General features: G+C 50.5%; 1 protein-coding gene and 2 pseudogenes across 1 annotated transcript in view; 2 read left to right on the forward strand and 1 right to left on the reverse strand.

Moving 5' to 3' along the window:
- LOC101102047 (apolipoprotein L3-like) overlaps positions 1–17,411 on the forward strand; it is a 234,245-nt gene that overhangs the window by 118,055 nt on the left and 98,779 nt on the right. The gene's annotated exons all lie outside the window — the stretch shown is intronic.
- Positions 5,712–12,215, reverse strand: LOC101105069 (apolipoprotein L3-like; annotated as a pseudogene).
- On the forward strand, positions 12,480–15,279 carry LOC101104820 (zeta-crystallin-like; annotated as a pseudogene).

The raw sequence follows: 17,411 nt of genomic DNA on the forward strand, positions 1-17,411 counted from the left end.
GTTCATGGGAAGGGCTGAGAGCACGCTGCCCTTTTCTACCTTGGCTTATCTCCACCTGACAACAGATTTTTTCCTCTCCAAATGGAAGACTTGTATCAGAAACCAGTGTCCTGGCGACTCAGAAAGTCTGCAATGGAGAGCTCGCCCTACCTCTGTTTGGTTCCTGAGCAAAGAGCCTCTGTGGGCGGGGCTGAGCGAGTGGCAGGCGCTGTGCTCGCACCGTCCGTGCCTTTCCTGTTGAATCTCACATCAGCTCTAGGAGTGCTGGCTCCGTTTCACAGATGAAGAAATGCAGGTCAAGTTCCCACAGTCTGAGAGGCCTGCTGCTGGACTGCTGGTGAACTTCTTGGTTTGCCTCAAGCAGAAGTGGCTGCAGTGGACCTGGATGCCCCACGGAGGCCCCCTGCCCTTCCCTCAGGGCGGCTTCACCCCAGGACACGTCCCTGGGCCATTGTGGTCCCCTCCCCCCAGATTGGAGGGAGGGACAGGAGATTATTCCATGAGGATAGCCAACCATAGTTTGGTCTTAAAGCCAACTGTTATGTATCTGATGTGTTTTGCATGTAAGGGAGCTGAGAGGAGGGAAGAGGTGGGAGCTTTGTTCCAGCAACTCAGGGACTTGCATTTGGTGGGAGAATGTCAGCAGCTCACGTCCTGCAAACATTCATTTGACACCGTGTTTCTAGAGCTCAGGGTTCAGGCCAGGACAGACGTCCCAGAGCCCAGACACAGAGGAGTCAAGGGACAAACGGGCAGCTGCCCTGCCCACTGACCTGCACAAGTCTGCCTCTGACCCCACAGGAGCTGCTGGAACTCAAGGATGCCTATTCCCCAGAGCTCAGCGTCCTCTGGGGACAGCCGGCTCTGGGTGTCACACCTACAGGAGGGACACAGAGAGGAACACTGGGAGGCAGGGGTTTTTCTGCAGGGAAAATTGGAGCACATTCACCCCTCCCACCTGCTCATTTTAAACCTCAGGCAGAACTCCAGGAAGCAGGGGGGCGGGAAAGCCATGTGGGCCTCCCCAGGGGACACCTGCCTGGGTGAGGGTGGCCAGGCCCTGCTTCCTCAGTCCCTCCACACAGGACAGCTGGGGGCCTTGAGCTGGTGGTGGGCATCCTGGGACTCACTTCCCAGCCAGGTAGCCCCTGCATCAGGCCTGGAAGCCAATGATGATGTCAGTGATCTTTAGGTCCCGCTCCTCCTCCAGGTGGGCTAGCACGGTAGCCCAAAGAAAGCCTTGCTCTTGCCCATGTGGTACAGGTTGCTCTCAATCTCCAGGGCCTTGATCTAGAAGAGGAGAGCTGGCCGCTGACCGCATGCCACCCCAGCCACCACAGAGTCCTAGAGAAAGACCAAGGCCCTGGATCGCTCTTAATGCTCTGCGCATAGACTTCTCCTGGTGCAGGGAAAGTGGGGTGGAGGGATGCCAGGAAGTGGGCACGTGGGGGCCAGCACGGGACTGGTAAGGAGTCAGACTTGAAGAGAAACACAGAACCTGGGCCCTGAAGGGATTTTACCTGCTGGCGTCTCAGTCCCTGTGCATTTCTAACAAAGGTGGCAGTGGATATCGGGGCTCTGGTACATTGCTGCTGCTGCTAAGTCACTTCAGTCATGTCCGATTCTGTGTGACCCCAGAGACGGCAGCCCACCAGGCTCCCCCGTCCCTGGGATTCTCCAGGCAAGAACACTGGAGTGGGTTGCCATTGCCTTCTCCAATGCATGAAAATGAAAAGTGAAAAGTGAAAGTGAAGTCGCTCAGTCGTCTGACTCCTAGCGACCCCATGGACTGCAGCCTACCAGGCTCCTCCATCCATGGGATTTTCCAGGCAAGAGTACTGGAGTGGGTTGCCATTGCCTTCAGTAATTAGAGAAAGTGTTTCTTTAAACAAGTAGTTTAAAGTCAGGAGGGGCTTCAACATACTTAGGAAGCTAAGGAGCAAAGCAGGGGAAGCCAAGAAAGCGGGGCCAGGTGCAGGATGGCACGCAAGGGCCACAAGTGGCTTGGGAGCAGTGCTGTGACAGGGCAAGTCTCTCGTCAACAACTGTCATTGACGAGGAGGCTGGGCCCAGACTGGGTGTAACCCAGCATCCGAGTGTAACCAGTTGTTAGATACTCTGCGCAAGCAACACAATTTGCTGAGAAGAACCAGCTTTCGTCTAAGCAAGGCCCTACACAGACTGAGGACACCCCCATTCAATTAAGTCCATGCCCTGGGATCCAGCCACTGGAGGCTGTGCGCCAGGCGGTGTGAACATGAGCTCATAGGTGGCCTTGGCCAAAGCTCGATGGCGAAGTCAGCCTGCAGGGACAACCGGGGCGGGTGGCGGTGGGGCGTGGGGGATGGGTCAGACACAGGGAGCCTTTAAGCGCTCATTTCCTTTACCCCAACAATGTCATCTGCAGGGCCCACCCCCAGAAAAACAGCCTCAAAGATGAGGGAAAAACTTCATAGACAAATATGTTCACTGCCGTCTTATTTAAAATGAAGGAAGTTGCAAGAGCCTAAATTCCAACAATATGGGCAGAGCGAACTTAGACATTTGCAAAGTGTTAGCCATTCACTTGTGTTCAAGTCTTTGTGAAGCCATGGACTGTAGCTCGCCAGACTCCTCTGTCCATGAAATTCTCCAGGCAAGAATACTGGAGTGGGTTGCCATTCCCTTCTCCAGGAAGTCTTCCCGACCCAGGGATATGAACTCGGGTCTCCCGCATTGCAGGCAGCAGCTTTAGGGTCTGGCCACCAGGCAAAGACCTTTTTAAAATATAGGGATGAACTAAAGTATGCACAGAAGAAATGACAAGATTCTTGAGGTTTGCTTCTAAAAACATAGCTTCACTGTAGGGAGATGTCCAATAATCTTACTGGGGGAATTTGAACCTGAACTGTTAGTTGTAGTGTTTTCATAATGAAATATACAGCTTCTTTAATTATCAGGTTAAAGAATGGTTGGGCATAACACATCTGCTCTCTTTCAAAAACAATGTCCCTATCTTTGGAGGGAGGGAGGTCTCTGCCCAGACTCAGCGGTCATCACCGGTATGAGGTCCAGGATAGCACCCTTTGAAAAAGAACAGGTTGATGTGAACTTCCAGGCATTTCTGAGAGATGGGAGCGGGATCTTAAAGATGCCCAGCACCAAGGCATGAGAGAAACGTGAAATTGTCAACAGAGGCTCTGCCTGGAGGCAGTCAGGTCCTGGGTGGTGGGCATGTGTGTGCAGCACACATCCCGGCCACCTCTCCCCACAGGGGACAGGACAGCAGGTGGGGACAGACAGTGGCATGGTCTGGGCTCCCACGGGGGTGGGTACACTGTGCTGGACCCAGGGTGAGCTGAGTTACAGAAACACCACATGCTGGCTTCACTTCCTCCTGGAACAAGACACCCTGTGTTCTCCCGGCCAATCAGCTCAACATGGATCAGGGAGGAGGCTCAAGGCACCCAGAGGGCCCACCCAGGATAGCCCTTCCCAGGCAGGGACTCAGCCACTCTCCTGGTCCCTGGGCCCAGCTTCCTCCTGTCCTCCATTGGGGTGACAGGCACCTGCTCTCAGAGGTGCAGTGAGGTCCTGATTAGGACCCAGGTGACAGTGCTGACACAGCGATGGCCCAGCCCAGGCTCCACAGGGGAGAATTTCCCCGCAGGAAAGAGGAACAGGGAGTGGGACCCAGCGAAGAGTGGGACCCAGCGAAGACTGGGATCGGGAAGCAGCGCTCCTGGAGGTCCTTGTGTGTACTGCACTCCCTGTCACTGCACATACATAACATACGTGCAGAGTACTGAGAAAGGAGCCCGATGGACCAGGGGAAGCACTGGCATCGCGCTGGGGCCCTTCACCCCCGACATCCCTGCAAGATGCAGCAGGAGGAGGTGATTCGTGTTTGTCTCCAGCTGGGGAAGTGGGCGGTGCACTTGCTGTCCTGTGTGGGGTGCTGGGACCCAGAACAGCGTGAGGAGAGTCGTGTCTGTTGGTCTGGGCAGAGGCCACGTGTGCATCAGGAATCGCTCAGTCTGGAGCCTCTCTACCTGAGATTTCCCCCAGGGTTCGGGTCCCTGTTACTCATTCATCTTCCTCATCCTTCAGCCTGAACTATTAGTCCAAGGATACTGTCCCCAGGCCCAAGTTATTCAGTCTCTTGGGAACTTGACACTGGGATTCCAGGTGTTTGGACCTAAGCCCCCTGCTCATGGGACCTCAGGGGACAGACTGTGGGATCATGGAGGGGGACATGTCCTGCTTCCTGTCCTCCCTGAACTGTGCACGTTTGGGCTTCTTTCTGTCCCCTGACCTGGACTTCTTCCCTCTCAGTGCATCCTCTTCTGCGCTCACTTAGCCAGACACAGTTTCTGTTGCTCAGAACCACAAGGATCTCACCTGACACGGGTCACCGTGGAATTGCATCAGCCACACAATCAGCTCACTGGAGTCCAGCTCTAAGGGTTCAGGGGGAGATGGGGGTGGACACAGAATGGTTCTGTACCCAGTGCCTGAAACCCTGCCCAGAGAAGTCTGGGCAGGATGGGAATTCCCCCGGAACTGAAGAAGAACCGATGAAGGAATGAACCCACATTTCTGAAGGTCAGGCAGGCGATGGCCATGACTGCTGACATCTTCAAGGAGGAATGAGAGGACCGGTTGAAGCCTCAGGGAAACACGGGCTGAGAGGGAGACCCAGGCACTGAGGAAAGTCTTCCGAGGGAGGTTTGGACAAAAGCATGGAGACGGCTCTGCAGCATGTGGGGAGGGACTTAGGAGATGTCCTGGGATCATTTCCAGGTCCCGGATCTCTGGCTGCCTATCCTGGGCTCCAGGTGTGGGATCCTGTTAGGTGCTCCCATGCTCCACACATGGAAACACAGAGAGTTGGTGCCCTGTGGAGCAGGCCCATGGGGGTGAGAGCTACACCCAGATGCTGCCCTCTCCTCCCTGGAGAGGAGGAGCCTGAGGCATCCCATTATAGCTCCTCAGAAGGCTGTAGCCGGTGCAATCCCAGATGGGTGACCAGGTCAGAACATGGCCTTGGATGGACTTTCCCTCCTTCCTGCCTACTTCCCCCAGCCCCTCAGTCCTGCTCCTGGGGATGGAGTGAGCCTGGCATCCAGCTCTGCTCTTGGGGGACCACAGGCTCCAGCAGGTTAGGCTGCAGGGAGGCTTTGAGTGTCTGTGCTCAGAGTCATCGGCAGCCGTGGAGGAGGGGAAGCAGGTAGGGGTAAGACCAATATTCTTAAGAGTCATTCCAGCCCCATGTGGGCAATAGACAGGTGAGGCGGGGCAGTGCCCCCAGATAAGCACAGGAAAACTGTTCTGGAAGTTCCTGCAGGAGTCCTGGTGAAACGTGAAGGCCGCCTGGATGAGGTGTGCACTCTCTCTCCCCCCTCTGTTTACGGCTGACCCCTCCTCACACCTGCACACAAGCCCTCGGCTCTCAATCACCCTTGGGTGCCCCGTGTTCATCCTTGTCCCCAGGGCTGGAGGAGGAGCATCCCCGTGCTCAGCCCAAGTCAGACGACATGGGCGCCCCCGTGTGTCCCATGGGCCTGGGGGCTCCAGGGTCTGAGGGAAATGACTTTATGTGAGCCCAGCGGGCAGGCAGGAGGAGCCATGGAGGACGTGCACCCTGAGACCCTGGGTAACAGGCTCCTGGGGAAGGAGGTCAGGCATCTGGAGCCCAGCTGAGCTCATCAGTCAATGCAAGGAAGCCTCAGTAAATCAGTTCATATTTATTGAACTAAAGTCTGTAGAACACAATGTGGAGAGAGGCAGATAGTCCTAGAATATCTTATTCTGCTTCATCCCCAACTGAGGAGGAAATTGAGAGTCAGAGAGGCCTTGTCTGTTGACCCCAGGCTGGTTGATCTCCTTGACACACTGCATAGTTCCTTGACCTGTTGATGCCTTCTGCTTTCATCTTTCTTTCTGTTTTCCCAAATCAACTCCTGTTCCTACACAACACTGGGAATTTCATGGGAATTTCGTCGGTCTCTTGGTGCACCCTGAGCTCAAAGGGCACCTGGATGCTTGCCAGATGCTCCACCCACTGCGTTGCCACACCCCTGCTGCCACCACCACCATCACCACCACGGTCATCAGGAAGCCACTGCCTGAAGCTCTACACAGACCGTTCTTCAGAGAAGATGTACAGATGGCTGGCCAGCATATGTAAAGAGGCTGAACACCGCTGATTATTCAGTTCAGTTCAGTTCAGTCGCTCAGTCGCATCCGACTCTTCATGACCCCATGGACCACAGCACGCCAGGCCTCCCTGTCCATCACCAACTCCCGGAGTCTACTCAAACTCCTCTCCATTGAGTCAGTGATGCCATCCAACCAGCTCATCCTCTGTGTATGCTAATCAAAACTACAATAAGGGATCACCCCCTACCAATCAGAATGGGCATCAAGTAAAAGTCTACAATCAATATTAGAGATGATGTGGAGAAAAGGCAAGCCTCCTACACTGTTGCTGAGAATATAAATTGGTGTGGCCCTATGGAAAACAGTAAAGAAGTTCCTTAAAAACTAAAAATTGAGTCATCATGTGATCCAGCGATCCCATTCAGGGCATATATTTGGAAAAGAAAAAGTTCCAATTCGAAAAGATACACGCACCCCATGTTCACAGCAGCACTATTCACAATAGCCAAAACATGGAAGCAACCTAAATGTCTGTCAGCAGATGCAGGGATAGAGACAATGTGGTCCATACACACGGTGGAATATCACTCAGCCATAAAAAGGATGGAAGAATGCCTTTTGTAGTGACATGCATGGATCTAGAGGTGATCATGCTCAGTGAAGTAAGTCTGGCAGAAAAGACAGATGTGTAATATCACTTGCATGGGAATCTAAGAAGGAGTCTAGGTGGTTCCCTGGTGCTCTAGGGGCTAGAATTTGGTGGGTTTGCTGCTATGGCCATGTTTATCCCACGTCGGGGATCTGAGATCCCACAAACTGCTTGGCATGGCCAAAAACAAAGAGTCCAAATGAACTTATGAACAAACCAAAACTAACTCATAGTCATAGAAAACATAACTTGCTACTAAAGAGGGAGAGAGGGGTAAACTAGGAGTATAGGATTAACAGATGCACACTACCATACATAAAATAGATTAAAAAACAAGGACTTTATGTATAACACAGGGAATAATAGCCAGTATCTTATAATAATCTGTAATGAAAAAATTAAAAAGAATATAGATATATACATAGACTATGTATAACTGAATCACTTCGATGTTCACCTGAACTAACAGAATATTGTAAATCAACTCTACTTCAATTAGAGAAACAAGCAGACAAAAGAACTCACAGCCTACTTAAGATAAAATGCTGGGTTCAAAGGTGAGTTGTTGGAGATGTCAGGCTAGAGGCCACCACCAGGGGGAGACTCTTCTTGCTGGGGCATCGGACCCCGGGAAGGGCGAGAGAGCAGCCCCTGCTACTTCTCCTGGATCCCAACAGTCCTGCCTCTCTGACTATCCCTCATTTTCAGTCCTTTTGTATTTCTGTGTCTCGTTGCTAGTTCCCCTGCTGCTGCTGTTAAGTCACTTCAGTCGTGTCCGACTCTGTGCGACCCCATAGACGGCAGCCTGCCAGGCTCCCCCATCCCTGGGATTCTCCAGGCAAGAACACTGAGCGGGTTGCCATTTCCTTTCCAATGCAGGAAAGTGAAAAGTGAAAGTGAAGTCGCTCAGTCGTGTCCCACTCTTGGAGACCACGTGGACTGCAGCCCCCCAAGCTCCTCTGCCCATGGGATTCTCCAGGCAAGAGTACTGGAGTGGGGTGCCATCGCCTTCCCCTGCCTCTCCCTTTATTCTGCACCCAGGGTCGTCTTTAGTTCAAAGTAAGTGGTTTCTGAAGGGAAGGGAGTTAGGGGGAGAATGGATGCATGTATGTGAATGGCTGCGTCCCTGCACTGTTCACCTGGAACTATCACAGCACTGTTAATCGACTATTCCCCAATACAAATAGAAAGTTCATAGTGTGAAAAAAATAAGAGGTTTCTCCCTTGCCCCTGCCCATTCTCCAGTCCCCCTTCCTCCCTTGATCCAGGCTCCTCCTCTCTCCCCATCTATCACCTACATTCACCCCTCCCCTCCTGTGCTCAGCTGCAGAAATGCCAGTTTCCTAACCCTCAGCTCCAACAAGTTTGTCTCACTCTCCTTTTTTCCCTGAGAATGTGCCTCCGCACCTGGACCCTGAATGTGTCTCTGGACCCTCACTCTCTGGGGGTGGTGGAGCGGGCTCCTCTTGCAGACGCCTGTAGATCTGGGTGAGCTCCTCCAGCTTCCTCTCCAGCTCGCTGGCCCGCTGCCGCAGGGTTTCAGCCAATGCTGCCTTTGCACCATCGTGCAGGTGCATTGACTCCTTCACCAGGAAGCCCACATCCACCAGGAGGAAGAGCCCTGCGGTGGCCGCCCCCGCGATCCGGGCTCCTTTGGTAACAGCCAAAGCCATGCCTTTGAAACCTGCCTCTACCTGCTGGATGGCTGGGGCTGCGATTCTCCCAGGGCTCAGGTGGACGTTTGCACTGACTTCAGAGTCAGGGTCGGCTTCACCTGTCTCCATGGCATGGATATTTATTTCAAGGTGTTTCTCGGCTTTTGCCAATTTCTCTGTTGTGGGAACAATTTGGGGGTTGCTCTTGAGTACCTCTAGGAGCACCTTCCACTTCTTGACACCGATTGCCATCAACTGACTGGCTTTGTTTTCTGCTGATGACCTACTCACACGTTCCACGATGCTGGTGGACACAGCGGTCACAGCGGCCACTGCTCCCAGCCCTATTCCAGTGGCTGAGAGTGCCACACTGGCCCCCGCTGTCACGGGTGCCAGAGCCAGGCCGAGGATGGTCAGGGCGCCAGATAAAGCGCCGGTGCTGTGGGCCACCACATTGGAGATGGTACAGTCCCTGTGGACTTTTCCAACACTGTCTGCAAGCTCCAGGAGCTTGTGTTTGAGCTCCGCCAGCGGCTGTGTCACCCGAGGAAACTTCTTCAGAAACCTCTTCCTATCCAGCTGCTCTTCTGGGAGTGTTTCTTGCTCCTTCCCAGCCAAGTCTCTTTTCATTTATTCAGATATTCGTGTAGAGCATTCACGTCTTCCCTGTAACAATGAAGGTCAAGGGGTTAGAAAGGCAGATGCTTGTCTGTAAAATAGGTTCAAAAACGTCTGTTCTGCATAAATACAGAGAGAGTGCCTTGAATCAATTAGAACAGTAATTTACAAAAGTAAAATTTCCTCTTTCAACATTAAACACAGGTTTTATACCTTGTAGATGCTCCATATACTTCTTCAATGCTCTAACAGATAAACAAAAGTCACCTTAGGATACTCGTAACTTAGGAGAGATACTTGATGGAATTCCCTGGTGGTCCAGAGGTTATGACTCTGCACTCCCACTGCCTCGGGCATGACTCAGTCCCTGGTCAGGGACCAAGGATCCCACGAGCCATGTGGCTCAGCCAAAAAAAAAAAAAAACAACAACAACACATTTGGTAGGGATGTCTCAGAGGCAGGGCGTCACCAGCACTTCGAAAGAGTTGGTGAGTGGGAACTCCACAGAGAAACAAAGAGAAGAGGGATCAGAGCAGAAAGCCTGCATTCAAGGGCCTCGGTGTGTAGTGAGGGGTCAACCTGATCTTTGCCCTTGGCTACTGGGAAGTGGTCCCTAAGCCCCTAGAATATTCTGGTTGATACGAGTGTCCTTGTCTGCCTGGGCCTCTTGGCCACTGTTCAGTCTGACAAGGAGACATGTGATGGGGCCTCTGGAGGAGCTGGACTCTAGGACATTAGTCTGACCTCAGGGAGGCGCTGGAGACCACAAGTCAGGATAAGTTTTTTTTATAGGTGAGTGTCCCTGGCGGGCAGTGTTCCGTGTTCCCTGCCATACACCGAGTTCCAGAACAGTAACACATCCTGGAGACAATCGCAGCTTCGGGTGTGAAATCCGCCCAGACTCTGCCCTGTGACTGATGGAAACCCACAGGCTTCCTGTAATACACTGGGATCAGGATGGTTCTCAGTGAGTCCTGTCTGCTCTATAGAGAATTCTCAAACCTGAAGGTGGTTTTGGGGATCCCCTAAATTTGCCATTGGTTCACATGAAAGCATAGTTCTGGGCACTGTGCCCTCATCCTTTGCAGACTGGCTGTCTCTGTGACTTAGAATTTGTAGGAAAAAAAAAAGCCCGCAGTCAGAACTAGAAGGCACCTTAACAGTCCTTTAGTCTGCCACCTGCTGTCTTCTAAGGCTTGCGTCCTTGGCCTTCCCAGCAGCAGGTCTTTGAGTCCATCCACTGCCCCAGCTGCCTGGAGATCAGGAGATGTGTTGCTGGTTCCTCTTGGACTCTCCAGCCCACCTCACTGACTCCTGACCCGCACTCAGCACCCCTGGCCTCTCGGGTACCACACGTTAATTTGTGACCGCCTCATGAGCCTGCACCCCAAGGATGCATAGTCCATCAGGTTGAATTACTATTCCCACTGGACACATGCAAACCTGAAACTCTAACACTTAAGCCCAGAACCCAGGAGCTGGGCAGCGCTAGATCCAGGGTCTACCCTTGTGGAACTTTGTGGATCCTCCAAAGGTTCGAGACTTGAGGAAACGCCCATCTGAACGGCTGAGCCTGAGGAGACCAGCACTTGCACAGCGGGTGGAGGAAGTGCTTTCCTCATCAGTGGGGAAGCTCTTGGCTCCTCAGAATCCCTCAAATGACACACAATCGCAGCCACTCGTTGTGACCCTGGAGGGCTCACTGAGCCACATGGCCTTCCACTGTCAGGGAGGCTCCATGGAGATTAGAAGAGGGTCCCAGATGGAGTGAGAACCCAGGTTCCAGGCAGGGTGTGCAGACAGGGTCACCCAGGGCCCTCTAGTCCAGCATGAGGGGATCCCATCAGGAAGGGAAGAAATGTCCCCCCCTCCCACTCAGGGGACCTCTGCTAGGGTCACAGCCCCTTCAGAACCATGTCCTCGGGGCCCACTCTCCTCACTCTAGTCTGGCCCTGCTGCCCAAGCCTGCCTACTCGTCGTCCATCCTGGACCCTCTGCTCCACCCTGACCCTGGGTCTGACCCTGGTGCAGGCCTCCCTGGGCCCTTGGATGAGATGAGTGCACTTGGTTCCCCACCTCTGACCCTGTAGTTCACTCTGAGGCCGTCACCATAGTCCATCAGATTGAATTTACTATTCCCATTAAAGTGAAGTGAAGTGAAGTCGCTCAGTAGTGTCCAACTCTTTGTGACCCAATAGACTGTAGCCCACCAGGCTCCTTGGTCCTTGGGATTTTCCAGGCATGAATAGCGGAGTGGGTTGCCATTTCTTTCTCCAGGGGATCTTCCCGACCCAGGGATCGAACCCAGGTCTCCCGCATTGTAGGCAGACTCTTTACCGTCTGAGCCACCAGGGAAGCCACTCAAATCTGAAACTCTAACACATAAGCCCAGAGCCGAGGAGCCGGGCAGGCTAGATCCAGGATCCCACCAGCTCCGCCCAGTTCCAATCTCCAGCTCTCTGCTTTATGGGGCAGCAGGATCCTGCAGGCTTGGTGCAGTTCCCAAGATGGGGACTAGAAAGGCTTTATCTAGGCAGAAGCCCGAGTAATACAAACGATGGTGTCAGGATTTCCTGACTTGCCCCAAAGGAAATTCTGCTTGGTTCTCATCACCAGAGAGAAAATTCTTCCCAACAAGCTTTTTAAATGTTAATATTGATTGAGTACCTACTCTGTATCACTCATTATGGGAAGATCGTTGCATGCATGATCTCAGTATCCTAACAATAAAACTGAACAGATGAGGAAGCTAAGGCAGAGAATAGCTCGGTAATTTGTCCAAGGTCACATAACCTGCCTCTTCCTTGCAGGTTTCATCTTTTCTCAACCTGAGGTTGTTCAATGCCAGCAAATGACATGGAAGAAACATTCCTCATGAGATGTTGAGAAGGAACATCCTCAACCCCCACCATAGGGTCCTGCTTCGAGGAGGTGTGCCTGCTAGTAAAAATCTAGTCTGGTGCTGCGGAGTGTGGGTGACCTTCCTGACTCACCAATACAGCTGTACAGGTTACCTGGACAAACCAGCATTAGCCTTAATTTTCTTCAGGAATTCAGTCAGCAGGAGAAGCAGTTCCTCTCTGCTCAGTATGTTCCAGAGACACTCAGCAACATCCTCAAAAAAGATCTCAATATCTAGATGAAAGGAAAGGGAATGAGGTTAGAAGAGTTTGTGAAGAGAAAAAGGGAAAGTGTTAGTCGCTGAGTCTTATTTGACTCTTTGTGACCCCGTGGGCTGTAGCCGGCTCCTCTGTCCATGGGGTTCTTCAAGCAAGGATACTGGAGTGAGTAGCTATTGCCTCCTCCAGGGGATCTTCCCAACCTAGGGATAAAATCCAGATCTACCACATTGCTGGCAGATTCTTTACTGTCTGAGTCACTGGGAAAGCGCAGAAGATTTTGTGGTGGATCATAAATGGTATTGGGTAGCTTTTTTTTTTTTTTTTTAACCCTGTGTAACCTGGGGGAGGGCTCACAGATTTTGACAATCCACTCTAGAACAGGTATCTAGATCACCATGGCAACAGAAGTTGAAGAGAGCTACTTGAGTTTTTTAATTTGGTGGACCCAAAGTGCTGAAACTCCAGTCGGATGTTGCTGTAACAATTCTGAAAGACCACCAGGTTCCAACAAAGTCCAAGCATGTGGTGTAAACCCAGTGGACGCATATATCCGCTCTGGCACTCACAGTATAAAACCACTTCTACCTTATACTCCTAGCTGAGATGTGGCTGGGATAGTAGAAGCTGCTGGAGAGATTGTATCTGCTTTCAAGAAAGGTGATATTCACTACCAGGACGGTCTCTGGGGGCTACACCGAGTTTGCTCTGGGAGCCCTTCACACTGTTTACACACTTCCCCAAAAAGCGGGACTTTAAACAAGGAGCTGCCATAAGCATCTCATGTTTTACTGCTTATCGAGCTCTGCTCCACAGTGTCTGTCTGAAAGCTGGAGAAAGTGTTCTGGGGCAGGTGGAGGAGCTGGAAGAGCAGCATGCCACATGGTTAGAGCTTACGGCTTAAAGATTTTGGGCACAGCTACTACTGAGGAAGGACAAAAGATTGTTTTGCAAAATGGAGCCCACAAAGTGTTTCATCCCAAAGAAGCTAATAATATTGATAAAACTAAGAAATCTGTTGGTAAAGAAAGAGGTGATGTGATTATTGAAATGTTTGCTAATGTCAAACTTAGCGAAGATTTAAATTTTTTGTCACATGGAGGACGAGTAATAGTTGTTGGCCGCAGAGGTCCTGTTGAAATAAACCCACAGGATCCGTAACAAAGGAATCTAGCATAAGAGGAGAAGCTCTCCCTTCATCCTCCAAGGAGGAATTCCAGCAGTTTGCAGCAGCCCTCCAAACCGGAATGAACTGGTTAGTTGAGACTAGTAATAGGTCCCCGATATTCACTGGAGAAGGTGGCCAGGGCTCATGAAGATATCATTCACAGCAGTGGGGCCACAGGAAAAATGATTCTTCTCTCAAAATCATTAATCCTTCCATTGATTTCCTGTGTAATTAAGAGGTTTCTTACCTTAGTTTTATGTACACTGCATTTGCTCTGCTTAGCAGTCGTTTCATTCAGTGAGTTTCTTCCATTAAAAAAAAAATTTATCTTAGGATTCATAGGTGTTGGAGTGCAGTTTATTTTAGAGCTGGGAATATTCTTATGCCTTCTACCTCTCATCAAGGAATAGTGGGAAATAGGATGTTAGTGGTCACTTGGCTCTGGAGGACATTACAGAAATTCCTAACCAATGCTTATCATGAATTCCATACCTTTGCCTAAAACATGCTAATTCAAAATAGGACTCTTGATTCCCAAGCCTACTTCTCTTTACAAAGGTTCTTTAGTCTCTGAATAGCCCAGAACTATACTGGACTCTGACAATTCTCTGAACTAAATGAGACCCTTTTCTAAACTAATCTCATAAAGATCTACAGGTGTCTCAGAAGGACAAGATAAACCGTGTCCAGAGAAATCTGTTAGTTTTCCAATATTCCCCAGCATTTTATGCTATTCACTAGGTTAGTCACTGACTACCAATGATCCATGTACTCTCTGAGGACATCAGCCTTCTCTCTGGTGTAATATGATACTAGGTGTGTAGTTGGGCTTCCCAGGAGGCGCTGGTGGTACAGATTCTGCCTGCCAGAGCAGGAGATGTAGGAGATGTGGGCTTGACCCCTGGGTCAGGAAGATCCCCTGGAGAAGGGCGTGGCAACCCACTCCAGTATTCATGCCTGGAGAATCCCAAGGACAGAGGGGCCTGGCGGGCTACATACAGTACATAGGGCTGCAAAGAGTCGCACAGGACGAAGTGACTTAGCACATCAGGTGCATGGTTTCCACATATATACGCACTGATTGGTTCAACTTGTTTCTAGCCACATGAAGGCTTTCAAGTTACAAATGGCACGTGCCACAGCCTTCTCCAACTATTACCTGGGCCCTACTGGATCAAAGATCCTCAATATGAGGGTAAGCAGAACATGCTGCCTCAACAATTTAGGGTCTGTGTCCCTGGCCAGCTCAAAGCAGTCTGAACAGAATTGCCACCTTTTTCCCTAGTAGCCATATTCTCCTAAATGAAAAGGGGGAAATAAAGGACTACAGTCAGGGAGGAAGGACAGGGGTCCCCACGTGGCAGGAGGAAATAAACTGCTAGCGGCAGACGTTTCCCCCTTATCTACATGAGATTGAAAGGCTCCTGTAATCCTGTGTTGCCATGATGACATCTGGTGCCCCCTGAACTTAACTTTTTCTCAAACCTTGAGCTAACCAATGTGTATTTCTCACGGAAATGTTTTTCTTAAGCTGTGTTATGAAACTATTCATTTGCTTGGAAATCTGCCTTTCTTTAAGATTCATGTCAATTGTTTTATGGCCAGAGGTGAGTCCCCTTGTGCCATTCTATCTCAAAATGCATGTTGTGGGAGAGGAGCCCGGTACAGCACTCTCTGTCTGAGGCATTTCTTTTATCCGATCAGCAGCTTGCTATCAGGTATATAATGCCTTGCTAAAAACTAGCAAGGGGGCACTCTCTGTCCCCTTCTGAAGTCCTTGTTAGAAGCTTTCTCTACCCCATTTACACTTTAATAAAAACTCTACTACAAAAAAGCTCTGAGTGATCCAGCCTTGTCTCTGGCTCCAGGTTGAAGTCTTCTCTTTGGAGGCCAAGGATACCAAATTCGCTCACAACTCATGGAAGTAACCCTTCAGAATTGCATCTATGTGTGACGGGGATCATATATTTTTATTTAAATTAATAAACAAAGTTTATGCCTTAAGAATGATCTGCTTTTGTTATCATAATATGATAACTGCAACAAATTCTAGAGCAAAATTTTTTAAAAATGCTATTTAGTATAAATTGTTGAAATTCACCTTCCTGAGTAGTGATCACCCGGGCACTGTTGGTAGAGGCACCGGGGGTTATGGATAGAACTGCTTTTCCCACCATTACCCTCCAATTCATATGCTGAAGCTTTAACCCCCAGTGACTGTATTTGAAGACTGGGCCTTTAAAGAGGCAATTGAGGTAAAATGAAGTCATAAGTGTGAGCCCCTAGTCTAATAAGAGTGTTGTTTTTATTAGAAAAGAAGACGCCAGATTCTCTCTCTTCCTGCCCCCTCCTCCAGAGGAAAGGCCATGTGAAGACACAGTTAGAGGGCAGCTGGGAATTGCAAGCCAGGCGGAGAGGTCTCACCAGAAACCACCACTACCTTGATGATCTTGGGCTTCCAACCCCCCAGAGTCATTATCTAATCCTGGGATTTAGATGTCTTCAGGAATGTACAATTTTAATTTTTAGAAAGAGAACGAGGGCTTTCTAGGGTGTTACAGTGGTAAAGAATTCGCCTGCCAATGCAGGAGACACAGGAGTCGTGGGTTCGATCCCTGGGTTGGGAAGATCACCTGGAATAGGAGATGGTAACCCGCTCCCAGTATTCTTACCTGGAAAATCCCAAGAACAGAGAAGTCTGGCGGGCTACAGTCCATGAGGTCGCAAAGAACTGAACACGACTGAACCAATGAGCACGAGCCCACACTCACAGAGAAAGAATCCAGGCGTGCGTGATTTGTGACTTCCTGCTCCCAGCAGAGACTGGCAGCACCCTGCACATGTGCGCTCCATGTTTTGGCAGTGAAACAAGAGAATATTCACATGAAATGGGATAAAGAATGTAATGAGAATAATTAACGTCAGATCAGTACAGGGCAACATCACTGGTCAAATGAGTGACCAAAATCCCTGTGTGATTTCAGGGATCTAGAGGTTACAGAACTGAAGGTAAGACATAGGCAACTAGGATATATATATATATATATATATATATATATATATATATATATATATATATATATATGGGGGGCTGGGACATGATGTAAGATGTTCCTGGTACATGAACACACAGAGGCATTATTCTTATTTCACAGAAGAAGAACGTGAGACTCAGACAGGAGAAGGGACAGCCCAAGGCCAGTGAGCAGAAAGCTCAGAGGTAGAACCCAAGGTCAAGTGTCAGACACTTCTTGGACATGACTTTGAATCCCCCTTAATTTAAACTCCTGTGATTTCTTCATTCTGCGGCATAGGGATTTTTCCAACTAAATTTTGGTGGTGAGTACGCTGCAGCTGGAGAAGAGCATGGCAACCCACTCCAATATTCTTCCCTGGAGAATCCCATGGACAGAGGGGCCGGGTGGGCTGCAGTCCATGGGGGTTGCAAAGAGTCAAAACGATTGAGCATCTAAGCAGAGACTACAGCAGCACACTGCAGCATACACAGAAGTACAAGTGCAGCGTTGTTCACAAGAAACTTCTAGAACATGATAAACCAATGTTACCTAATTTTAAGAAAGGGTTTAGGACCACCCACCATTGAGTAAGACCACTATGTGAGAGGATCCTAACCAGAGACACTCAGAATGGGCAGGGGAGGGGATCCACCAGCTAGAGGAGGGGTGGAGCCAGATGTGACCCTGTGCACAACCCTGTCACCCCTCCCCTCCAGGTGGGAGGTGGCAAAGACAGACTAGGGTTCAGTTCACTGTCCGCTGACTCTTGCAGAGTAGCTGGGCAGGCGGCAGGGTGAGAGCTGAAGGAATGATGTCTGTGGTGGTGCCCCAGGCTCTGGGAGCAGGAGGAGGCTCAGGCAAAGGGAGACGGCAGGAGGAGCTCCAGGGATGCTGGGGGATCCCCCTTGCTGCCCTGCCTGGCCTTGGGGACTCCCTCTGCTCTCCCCCTCCCCATGGGCTGTCCTGGCCTCACTTCTGCGTCACTTGCGAGAGGGCAGTGGGGGAGGAAGTGATCACCTTGAAAGTGGCTCCCCAAGGAGAGG

This window comes from Ovis aries, chromosome 3 (genome assembly GCF_016772045.2).
Source record: "Ovis aries strain OAR_USU_Benz2616 breed Rambouillet chromosome 3, ARS-UI_Ramb_v3.0, whole genome shotgun sequence".
NCBI classification, from domain to species: Eukaryota; Metazoa; Chordata; class Mammalia; order Artiodactyla; family Bovidae; genus Ovis; species Ovis aries.